Source organism: Lacerta agilis, chromosome 2 (assembly GCF_009819535.1).
Source record: "Lacerta agilis isolate rLacAgi1 chromosome 2, rLacAgi1.pri, whole genome shotgun sequence".
Taxonomy (NCBI): Eukaryota; Metazoa; Chordata; class Lepidosauria; order Squamata; family Lacertidae; genus Lacerta; species Lacerta agilis.
Genome location: NC_046313.1, coordinates 105,313,046 through 105,325,028, shown reverse-complemented (window position 1 = coordinate 105,325,028; position 11,983 = coordinate 105,313,046).

The following is an 11,983-nucleotide window of genomic DNA, read 5'->3' as shown; positions in this document are numbered from 1 at the left end:
CGGGATGCAAATATCATTAAAAAAGAAAAGGCAGCTGCGATCCTAAAATGAGGAAAGCGTGAAAACCACGATGAATGGTTCCAAATCCTATACATTTAAAATAAATGTATAAAAGCAGGGGGAAAGAGCAGCGTGTCGTCTCTTGAGGCCCTTCAGCAGAGCCTGGCAACAAATGGGAAGGGCGGGTGCTGAGGCACAGCTGCTGCTGCGGGAAAACCGTTGCTGTTCTTTAGAAACGCAACGGTCACCACCCTTACTTCCCTGGGAGTTAAGAGCTGAGTAGGCGTGGCTAGGATTGCTCTGCTCAGCTTCGTAGCATAATAAACTTCTTTGGCTTCCTCGCAAACACGCACAATAAGCATTTGGAAGCATTCCAGAATAATTATATCTGAAGAACAAATGATTCTGCACGTTGGTTTAGACCAGGCATAGGCAAACTCAGGCCCTGCAGATGTTTGGGACTACAATTCCCATCATCCCGACACTGGTCCTGTTAGGGATGATGGGAATTGTAGTCCCAAACAGCTGGAGGGCCGGAGTTTGCCTATGCCTGATTTAGGCTTGCCTAAAAACAAATGGTTTAGTGATCGAGAGCTTATAGCGCAAACACAGTTCATGTGCCAGGTGCACAACAAACAGAAATTCAGTCAGCACCCATTATTTTTTTCCTGTCACTGCAAATCCAAGCTGAGAACGCTGGGTTTCTCACTGTCAACACAGGAAGCTGCCGTATCTAGCGTTACCAGGAAACCACGAGGCAAAGACAGAGAGGCTCCGCTGCACATTACCAAATGTAGTAATTCACTGATAAATATGCCTATGTACTGGCTCAATCAGAAAACTATCTAACTAGACCATTTCTGGGTTAGGGTTAATTTTAGGACTGGGTTAGTGTTAGAGTAAGCATTAGAATCATGTTTGAGTTAGTGTTGCTTTATGTTTTCTTGTGATTTTGATTCATTTGCGGCTGGTTTGCTTTTTTTCCCATTTGTTGCGTCGCTGCTTTTTCACAAGCTGCAAGTTTGTTGGCTTTGTGGTTTTCTGGAAAGTTTCAGTTTTAATTGTGAATGCTCAGCTGGGGAGCTAAGCCTCCCCCCCCCCCAGCTGAGAGATCCCTGCCCCAACTCCTGCTTGCACGCAGCTGGGGAATCTGGCTGCCTTCAGGTGGTGCAGCTTCCCTGACCCCAGCAACTATTCAGCCTGGCTACCTTCGGGGAAGGTGGAGGCAGCCCAGAAACTGCATTGAGAGCCCCTGCACCACCATTAACATTGAATGGTGTTCAATGTTAAATCGTGCATGATAGGAATACCACACCAGTTTTGATTTGGTGGATCCTTGGAGCTAAGGGCAAAGGAAACAGGAATCGGAGCCCTGATTGAAACCATCCCAAATGGCCGGTTTCCTAGAACACCAGACCCCAACTGTGCAGGTTTTCAGGGGTAATATGGGGGTAATTATCCCTGCCGACCCCCCTGGGTAGGTGGGGACTGGCCGTCACCTGCAGTTCATCCAGTAACTGCCACTCACTACAGGATGCAGGGGCACGGATGCTGGGTGAGGCTGCACTGCATGAATTGGCAACTCTCCAGAGCGGGATATCCCCGTTTCCTAAAATCATTAAAATTTGGACTAAGAAACAGGCGTGTCCTGGAAAGGAGGAGATTTTTAAAAAAATCTTGCTAATTAAATCAGTCACTGGATGAGCTTTGATTTGAAAAGGACTTTCATCATGGTGCTCCATCGTGAGGTGAACGGCTTTATCTTTTTCTGCATTTCCTATCATGACTCCTATTCAAACCTTGCAAGAAAGGAATTCAATATTTAATTTGCGTAGCTCTCGGCAGAGAGCCCCAATTAGAACTGGAAAAATAAGATCAGATATGAAGAGGCTTGGCTGGGGGGAAAAATGGCGGCTATGGCATAGGAGAAAAAGAAACGGCAGCCTCCCCGAGGGGGGGTGGAAACAATCGGGGAATATATCACATAATTGATTGCATGGATTTCCTTTTCATTATATGGTGCAATGTGAATGCAAATGTGAAATTTTGATTTGGCTCGCTTCCCTAGGACCCAGGGAAGCAGGCATGGATCTTAAGATGAGCTAAGCCAAACATTCACCAAACAATTATATATATCCCACGGCATTGCTTTTCTATGGAATTTCATATATTTCAAATACTAACTCAATGGAAGTCTGAAAGACCTAAAGACTGCCACGCCATAAGTCTTATCAAAAGAAGGAGAGTTGGCATCTGTTGAGAAAAGCGGGAACAGAGCCCTGAGGCAGGAAGATAAAGCGGAAAATCAAAGATGGGATCACGGAGAGGACTATATAAAAACAAGTAAATGAAGAAACAAGAAATTGCCTCCTGCATTAGAATAGAAATATGGATTTAATGGATACGAGAGTCACACACCAGGACTGCATAAAATAATGGGTTAAGATTGGACTTATGAAGCTGGGGGGGAAAACGAGATGAACCCAGGAACAACTGAAAGAGACCGTCTCCTGACCTCCAGAACATGGGAAGCCCTTGAAATTATTTAATTCAGATTGTAATATTGGTTTTATTGTTTGTGTTTTAATGTGGCAAGATTCAAATTATTATTAATTGGAATGTCTTTAATTGAAAATCAATGAAAAGAAACCGTCCCAAATGTATTAAGTTGTCTCGGGACTTAAGTATTCAAGTAATCGTTTAAGTGAATCGAGTTTAATGGGGAAGCTTGCAAGCGAGAAGCAACTATTTGTTTATGTGTGTCTTGCACGCCCCAATTTTTTGGGGCTGCGCCAGGGTCTCCCCGAGCATGAAACCCCCAGCCCCCCAAAAGTGTTGTTTAATCCCAATTACAAGAAATGCGGGGGTGAGCACCGAGGCACCTCTCGCATTCATGGGGAAATTTGCAGTTCGACCGCTGGCAAGTCCCGTCGTTGAAATCCCAGCAGACTTTGTGTTGATGTTTACGCTTGGAGGCGAACTTAGGGTGCCTGCTAGCCTCCTGCTGTTTGTTGTAATTTACCGAATCTAGAATCTCGGACCATAAGTACTGGTCCACCTGATCCCATCTGATGCTGGAAAAGTGGGGAGCCTTCCGGCGAAATTCTGTGTCATAAGCAATTGCGGCAGCTTCTCCTGCCAATGCACACCTCTGCCTTACAATTCTGAGGTAGTTGACAAGATGCCACGCCCGCTTAGGGTAGGCCATAGATACCACTCCCATAAAAACAAGGAAACCGTCAAGCCAATTGTCGAAGGACCTTTCGACCCAAGGTGCCCCGTTCCTGCGCTCTGACTCTCCCCTACGCATCACAAGCCATGGCGGTGCTAATTTGAATACGTCCACATATTTTCCGTTCAGAATTTTTGCCCGCAATCTTGTGCTCAAATGATAGCCCGGAACAGCGCCAGGAATAGCGCCTGTACTGTTATGCGTGGATTTCTTTACCGTTTCGACCAAAGCCCTGTCCTTCCACTCTAGAGTTCCCCCAAACTGTTTGCGGTGGGAATTGGCTCTCCGCTCCAAGCACCAGTCTGGGAGGGCCCCCAAATCCTCTCCTTCACCCCAATAACAATCAAGCGAGGCATCGCTATCATCTGAACTTGACGTGCTTGACTCATCATCGGAGTCGTCCTTGCGCCTTTTCTTCTTTCCTTTACCACTACGCTTCCTTTTGCACTTCTTTGCCGGAGACTTAGGCCCAGCATTCAGATCCCCACCAGGCCCCCTCTTCTGTTTTTCAGCTACTGCAACCGAAACCCCTGAGCCACTCGGCCCCTGCACGTTGCAGCAGCAGCAACACCTTGAGCCTGTGCTATTGCAGCCACAGGACGGCTGGCTGCTTGGGCGCCCTGAAATATGCTAGCAGATGGTGTCAAGGACTGGCTAAACGAAACGGACGACGTGCTAGGAAGCTCTGGCGTCAACTGTACCGGAAGCAGGCGAGAATAGGTATGGACAAAGTCTGCAAGCGCCTCCTTGAAACACACGAAGGTTTGATTGTGTCTTGATGGGAGCACTATGTCAGTCTGGGTAGGGGGTATGACTCCAGAAGTCACACCAACCCTATTTCCCGTTGCAGTCCGAGAAACCTGGCAGGGTAACAAACCAGACCCTTGACTAGCGCGGGCTTGGGCAGGAGGAAGCCTAGCAGTTCCACGCCTTGATGCTGCCGGAGGAAGCCTAACAGTCCCACGCCTGGTGCGTGGAGGGGAAACGGCCACCTTCTGCTTAGAGTATACGGGCATGGCGACTTGGTCAATTCAATAAGGAGCCGAAATAACGACTAACGGATGACAGAGTATTGTCCACACAGGCCAGCAGCAACACAACCAGGGCACTGTGCAGTGTTGTAAAACAGGCTCGGGACCCTCTACACTGGCCAGCAGCAAGCACTACCCAGGCTAGAAGAAGTCAACTAAGGTTGATATTGTGTAAGCAGACCGGCAGCAAGCACCACTTAGGCGCAAACAACCAAGCTCAGTACTACCAGCTCTGGCTGGCAGCCAGCACCACCCGTGCACAGTGTAGCGTAATCAACCAAGCCCAGAATTGCCTGCACTGGCCGGCAGTACTGTTCACAATGCAGCGAAATCAGCTAAGCTCAATACTGGCCACACTGGCAGGCAGCAGCACCTGTGCCCAGTACTGCGCAATCAAACAAGACCAGTATTACCTACAACAGATGGGACTTCAAAACGACTGTCTAGTACTACCTACACACTGGCTACACACTGCCTGCAACACCAGGAGGCGGTCAGAGGCAGTATTGCAGACACTAAAAAGCCAGCAGCCTCTGTATACTGACCACACTAACCAGCAACTATAAGCACAAAATGAGCAGGCAGGCCATCAGCAAGAATCACCAAACCAACTGCAGAATCCAAATACAGTATCCTTAAGCAGGACAAAATGTATTCAAATGAAAGCTAGAGTTGTTATTACTTATTTCCTATTACTAGTTCTAATTATTTTAATCTACTTCAATTTTTGTTTATTTTACTTTTATCAATTTTATTTTACAGCTGGGCAAAAAGCAAAAAGGCACACGGAGCAGCCCAGTGAGCAACAAGGGAAACCGGGAAGAAAATTAGGAGCGAAAACGCAGAGTGAATCTGAACAAAGGTGTCGCAATGCAGGTCAGAATAAGAGGAAGGGGAGATGCAAGCGGGGGGGGGGCGGACAAAAAAAAAGCCCGCGCCTAAAAGCACAGAGGAATCCCAGCAAGCAAGTTGAGAGCTGGTGAAAAGAGCCGCTTCCCGCCCTTTACTCAAAACAAGGGACAGGGCCACGTGCCTCTCCCAAAATGGCCGACCACGCTGCCCTTAATCAAACGCCCCTTAAAGATCAGAAACCGAACTGGGCAAACAAAAATCGTGCAATAGTCAGGACGCAAACTTCCAAGCCAACAAGGAATCAGAGTACCGTAGATTTCCAAAGCAACCCCAAAGTTACCAGGGAGCCCCTAGAGGCAAGGGACAGAGCCCAGACCAAAGCACACGCAATCGGTGCTGCAGCTCAAACAACGAGCAAACTCACCCACCCGCTCGGTAAATGCAAATGAACACGCGCACAGCCTTCCGTTCTCACAAAATCCACGGAGGAGAAGCAAAAGGGGTGTGCGCGGAAGAGTCGAAACGATCCCACCCAGAAAGAAGTCGCGCGCTGCTGCTCCTTTCTGTTGAAATAAAACGCGCCGCTGGCAAACTGTACGAGAAGCCTGCGGAGCAAAATAAAAACAACGCTGCAGCCCCAGCAGCTGAGAAGCAGGAGCGCGCAGCTAATGGAGCCTCAGTCTGAGCAGCTAGTCGCGGGAGGCTTGCTGGAGCCAAAGGCAAAAGCCTCTCTAGGGGCAAAGGCAAAAAGCCGCCTCGTGCAGCAGCAGCAGGAGGGAGCAAAATCGGAGAAGCAACAGAGACTACATAAATCCTGACCCGAGGAATAGGCAATGAATAAAATGGTGCCGGCGGCCGCGCTGAGATTAAATTGCCCGCGGTCACGACCACCTTCCCCGCAGATTGGCTGCGGCCGTCCCAGCACGCGGCGGCCGTGACGCAGGAGGGGGGAGGCAGCCTCCCTCCACCCCTACGCGGGAAACGCCGCCCACCGCGAAAAAGCCAGTGTAAATCAGGGGTCAGCAAAATTTTTCAGCGGGAGGCCGGTCCACTGTCCCTCAGACCTTGTGAGGGGGCCGGGCCATGTTGGGGGGGGGGGGAGGAGAAGAAAAAGAACGAATTCCTATGCCCCACAAATAACCCAGAGATGCATTTTAAATAAAAGCACACATTCTATTCATGTAAAAACACGCTGATTCCCGGACTGTCCGTGGGCTGGATTGAGAAGGCAATTGGGCCGGATCCAGCCCCCAGACCTTAGTTTGCCTACCCGTGGTGTAAATCAGGCATCCCCAAACTTTGGCCCTCCAGATGTTTTGGGACTACAACCCCCATCCCTGACCACTGGTCCTGTTAGCTAGGGATGATGGGAGTTGTAGTCCAAAACATCTGGAGGGCCGAGTTTGGCCATGCCTGCTCAAGGGGGTTTCGAAAGCTGTCCTTTCACTTCCACCCTTTTGGGGGCGGGGAAAAGGTTCCATAAAGCAAGTTCCCCAAAAGATAACCTCAATCTGCTTTTGTGGAACTCACTTCAAGGTTTGCTTTTTTTATTATTTTAGAGGAAGTGGTAGTAGCGCATACAGTGTCTGTTGGACCCACTCTTGGTCTTGTCTGCTCAATCTGCTGCAGCCTGTCTTCGCATGCACAGGAAGTCCCTAAAACACCTACGGTTTCAGATTCTCCTCACCTGGTTTAGCCGGCCAGTCAAAGCCGTGCTGACTTGTCGGGGTTTGGGTGCTGGAGCTCCTCGTGCACGGCCTTGGATTGGTTATGCACGAGGTACCAGTTGCGGGGAAAGTGGCCAGCGTTCCGCGTGCTTTTGAGCACGGTCGCCGGCCAAGCCTCACAGTCTGAAGGATGATGTAAGCCAATTGAAGACTCTGGTGGTGTGTGAGTTCCTAATTGCCTTCTTTAAAGAAACGTTGCCTCGTGAAATAAAATATACCCTGACTCTGAATAGACGGACCAATTTACAGAAAATTAAAAATTTTACTTTACTCCCCCGTTAACCCAAAGGAAGACAGACACCGGTTGTATCTTTAGTGGCTTCGGCAGAACCCGCGTAGGCTCGTCCCTAAGCTAAGTTCTCCTAAGCTTAAAGACCCTGCGCGCCCAATCTTCCGCGAGGCTAACTAAATAAACTAAAACCGAAATATCTTCCGCAATTCTAGCCCTAGGCTAAACCTAAAGAAAACCTAACTAAGGCTAAACCGAATGATCTTCCGCGATCTAACTCTAACTAAAAGAAAAACCCATCCAACCCGTCCAGCCCGCTCCTAGTCCCTTAAACTAAACTTGACTTCAACTAAAACCCAACTAAAAGAACATAAACGAACTCTCCTAAAGAACGTGCGGTCTCCTGCCTAAGCGGGGTGCCTCTGCCTTTTATTAGGGAACAAACGTGACATCATCATTAGTACTTTAACCAATAAAATCACTGTTGCTGCCCTCCAAAAGGGCGGGAAGCAAGTTTAACGCTCATTAACAACTTTGAACATGACCGGATCTACAAAATAAAGGCGGATTAATCTTGTAAGTGAATCACACTATTCATTCATGCTTTCACTTTCACTTTTACGCGCAATTATACCAAAAGTAGACCTCGAAAAACTTATAAAATAACCAAATAAATATGAATCCATGGCGGATCCGTGAAACGTATTCCGACATATCATCTTTCTTTTTTTGTTTTAAATTAAATTTTTTGTTTTAGTTATATAAAAAAAAATAGAGATATCATAAGCATTTATCTGACATAAACATTACCATTTGTTTTGATATAGAACTCGACATGAAAGGGCAGAGCATCAACAGTGCCAACAGTGTCCACATCAAAACTGTGATATAAACACCAGCAACACTATCAACATCCACCCCCTTCATAAGAGGAAATACTTGTACAATAATGTAGCAATAAAGTCATGAAAATAACAAACCACTAGCCGAACATAAAAAAAATGATCGATCCGATACACTGTAAACCTTTAAGGCATAAATACTTCAATATGTAGTGTAACACAACAAATTACCTTATAAGCATGTATACTTTCGCGTGCAGCGTAAAACAACAAATTACTCCCCAAACACAAGAGAGGACCTGATACAGGTCCAAAATTAAAAATAACGGATAACGACTGCCCAAACATAAGAGAGGTCCCGATCCGGGACCCAAAATTAAAGTATAACTAGAGCTGGGGCTACATGGCCTACCCAGACCCCTCCCCCATTTTTTTAATTTTTTATTTGGAAAACAGAAGAAAAATGGATAAGGTAACGGAAAAGGGTTGTGGCTCTGAGGCTACAGAATCGAGGGAACTTTAGATTCTGGACTTACCACAGCGACCACAGGTAACGGGGAACTAGGGTCCGATTCCAGAGAGGGGATTTAAGGCACCTAAGTACAAGTGGTTTGCGCCACAAGAGGGGATTTAAGCTACCTATATAAAGGTGTCCCAGCCAGGATGAGGATTTAAACCATCTACGCAGGGTTTCCAGCGAAACGAGATGGGAATTAAACCAACTACATAAGGGTCTCCCATCAACAGCAGGAAACAAGGTGAAGGGAAAAGCTGGGAACCTGGTTTACTGCCAAAGGTAGCATATAGAGGGGAATTTTTTCAAAGAAAAAGGGGTACCAAGAGGGTAGGACACCACCAGACTTGACATATATATCTTGAACAAATCCGAGAATGACCAATACTTTGACCAAAGGAAATCATTTCAAATAAAGTATATAAATGTTACCACATTTTGAATTACAACTTTTGCAAGCACAACGAGGAGATTTAGGATTATAAAACATATGTATGAATATGTCTATGACTAGAACTGCACAAAGGCGATGTTTTTAACCTTACATAAACATTTCCATATCATCAAAATTGTGACGCTCTAAATGGAAACCATTTCAGAAAAGCTTTGCATATATAAACATCCATATCATTAATTACCAAGCTATATGGAAAACACATGTAATATGCGAGGCGGATATTTCAAGAAGCATACAAAGGTAAATATGCAATTTTACAAGTACAATATAAAGTACAAGACAGGTTTAGAACTGCAAAATGGTGTTGGAGAGGAGGATGAAGACGATGAATGAGTGCCGGTCGTCTTCTTCTCCGATTACACACGACCATGTAGAAGAAATAGTCCTGGAACTCAGGAAAAGTTCATGGAGCTCAGGAAAGTACTGAAACATCGAGTTCTGAAGAAACAACGATACCTGTAGAAGAAAGGAGGTTAAGCAAGCAAATCAAGGTGATCTGCTAGTGAATGCAGGTATGGGAGTAACTGGAACAAATCTAGGCAGCCAGGAACCAAGGGGGCCCAGAGGCAAACAAAAGGCCTAGGCAGTAGGAGGGTAAGGCAAACTGCCCAGAACTCAACTGGTGCTGTTAGTTGAGCACTTTTGAAGAATTGCTGCATTTGACAGGAAGTTGAGAAGTTAGCGAATAGCTAAAACCAGAGTTAGACATCACGGCTTGTGATGAAAAGGGAGTATCGAATTTCACGCAAGTTTGTCCAGCGTGTTTCTTGAGTGAAGAATGGAGTTGAGCACACAAACAGGTGTGGGGGAAATAGGGGTTCTTTCCGCAGAAGTAGGGACAGTCCTTCGCTGAGAGGATTAAGCAACAAGGGGTTGTCGTTGAAGATGCAGGCTGGCAAGTACCATGCAGGGTTACATGACTTGATCTTCAGGTGAAGAGTTCCTTGCGGAAGACAGTACTTCTGAGCACAAGGAGGAACCGCCTGAAGAGCCTGTAGTAGAGTTCTTGGTTGATGCAGAAAAAGATACTCCAGAAGAATACCTGGGAGATGCGGAGCATATTGCAATCAGGTAGAGAGCAACAGAAAGCAGGTGAAAAGGGTTTGCGGTTTTGGTTGGAAACAGGTATGCTGCAAGAAGTGATGGCAGCAATCTGTAGGCACGGTGAGTACCATTCAAAACCAGCCAACAGAATGCCCATGCAAAAGACAGCACGGAACATAGCAAGGAGCGTCCCACGGTTGATGATTGGATCACTGAGACAAAGGAAAGTTTCAACGGCGTGAGAGCGCTTGAAGATGCTGCTGAACAGAACTTGTAGACAGGAGAATTCACCTTACCAAGCAGTGAAACTTTCCAGGGGGACTTTGCAATAGGCTTCTGCAAAGGACAGTTTTAAGACTATCAAGGGAACGCTCTAAGACCAATGACTGTGGAGCTTTATCCATGAGGTACTGACGGAGAGTAAAGGGTTGCATGCGATCCTGGTGTAGCAGCTCTTTGATTAGGGCCTCTGCTGCAGCGAGCTTTTCTGACGTCAGCGCCCATTGGTCGACCCATACAGGGGTCCTTCCTTCCATGTGAGTGGAAGAGCATGTACTGGCGCTGATGCAAAGGCCCACATCAAAAATGTGTATGGACAACAGTTCTTGCTTTAGACAATAAGTCTCTACCCCAAAGGGTGATAGGCACATCCATAACAAGTGGACGGAGCTGCACCATGGAGCCTGAGTCTGACTGGAAGGTAATCGGATGCACGCTCTGGTGGGCGGGTTCGAAACCTCCGACTCCGAAGACTTCCTGGGTGACAGTCGTTGCCCACTGGTCAGGCCAATCTTTTCTGGCGATCACTGTAACATCTGCGCCTGTATCAAGAAGACCTTGATCTTTCGTCCACCCATTTCTAAGACGAGATGAGGGCGTTCTTCTGTAATCTGATTAGCGCCATTGCTGCCTGAGGGGCAAAGAGTCTACAGGAGCTGTAGGTGTGGAAGTAAGCAAATAGAGTCTGGCAATTTCCAAACCTTTTGTTAGGACACAAGGAACAGTTGAAAATCCTGGAATCAGCAACTGCGATGAATCTGTGATTCGAACTAGGCCTGCAGTCAATGTGACTGTGGCAGGGAGGCGATCCATCCTAGGCAGGATAAGGCAAATTGAGGCGTCTGGGAATGGACCACGAATGGATGTTGGCAATTGCTGAGCAAACCATGGATTTGAAAAGTAACAGTCCTCTGTTAAGAAGAGTGGTATACCTGGGACAGAAGATTCTTCTTGTTCTTCGTTGGCAGTGTTTGAAGATATCTTTTTGGCTTCGGGTTTTTTGCACTGCTGAAGTTGGCAACTCTGAAGCTGCTTGGCGTTGAGTTGGCAAACTTGAGGTTCTTCCGTTGGTACGAGTTGCTGATGCTGTTGAACCTGCTGGCATTCAGTCAGTTGTGCATCAAACTGACAGGATGGAGCTTCTTCTTTGACACGGGCAGTAGAAGTTGTTGTTCCTGATAGTTGTTTGATTGTGGCGGGCTGAGCTTAAAAGCTGTAGGTGACACAAAGGTGTGGACATTGTTAACTGGAGTGATGTTGAAGCTTCCACAAGAGGGAGCTGGCTCACTCACTTGCATTCTTTGGCCACATGGAAAGTGATCATCAGCTGGGTTGCAACTTGAACACTGCTGTTCATCAAGGGCAAATGTTCTTCAACGATAGGCTGACCTTGATTGAAGGTGAATAAAGCTCAGGTGTTGCAAGGTGACTTCAGTAGGATGTCTTCCCAACGTTGAAGGCAATTCTGCGATCAGAGACTTGACTGTGATTGCTTGCTGTGAAGCAGGATCAACATCAGCAGGAACTGAAGGGCGGTCAGCAGAAGGTGAACTGAATGCTGTGTTCTCTACTGGAACCCTTTGAATAGGTAAGGCAGATGATGAAACCTCTGGAACCTGAATGCTTGATGAGGTCACATCTTTCTCTGGACATCTGGAGAGTAGATATCTCTTTGGATCACTCTTTTTTCCTGATGACCTGGATAAGGAGTAGCGTTGTTCACCTTTCTGGGACGATTGACCTTCATGATGTTCTTGAACTTGCACCCTATTGTTT